Here is a 462-nt window from a genome sequence, read left to right on the forward strand (position 1 = left end):
CCGGAGCAGTGGGCAGCCAATGCTATGGCGCCCGGGGAACAGTTGGGGGTTCGGTGCCTTGCTCAAGGGTCTCACCTCAGTCGTGGTACTGAGGGTGGAAGAGAGCACTGGTTATTCACTCACCCCAACCAACAATTCCTGCCGACCTGAGACTCGAACCCACGGGTTACAAGTCCAACTCTCTATCCATTAGGCCACGGGGGCAGTCGTGGGGAGATCTGTCATCATACTGTTAAAGGAACTAGGAATCCGAGGCCAATCCCAAAGGCAAGCTGTCAAGGCCCTTTCTAGTGCCGCTGAACAAGCGAGTTGATGGCTCTGGATTAAGAGGAGGGAATCCGTCTGGGCCCCATAATAACAGAGGTGAAAGCAGATGAGCCCTCTGGAGGTGTAGTGGGCTGATATCATCGAAACACCAAAGAAGGGGGGTGCCCACCTGCTGACCCCAATGAAGCTGAGACC

The 462-nt window shown here is 55.4% G+C and overlaps 1 protein-coding gene across 1 annotated transcript in view; it reads right to left on the minus strand.

Moving 5' to 3' along the window:
* Positions 1-462, minus strand: part of LOC107703183 (laminin subunit beta-1-like) — a 37,898-nt gene that overhangs the window by 26,273 nt on the left and 11,163 nt on the right. The gene's annotated exons all lie outside the window — the stretch shown is intronic.

The sequence above is a fragment of the Sinocyclocheilus anshuiensis genome, unplaced genomic scaffold, assembly GCF_001515605.1.
Source record: "Sinocyclocheilus anshuiensis isolate Anshui unplaced genomic scaffold, SAMN03320099.WGS_v1.1 scaffold1139, whole genome shotgun sequence".
NCBI classification, from domain to species: Eukaryota; Metazoa; Chordata; class Actinopteri; order Cypriniformes; family Cyprinidae; genus Sinocyclocheilus; species Sinocyclocheilus anshuiensis.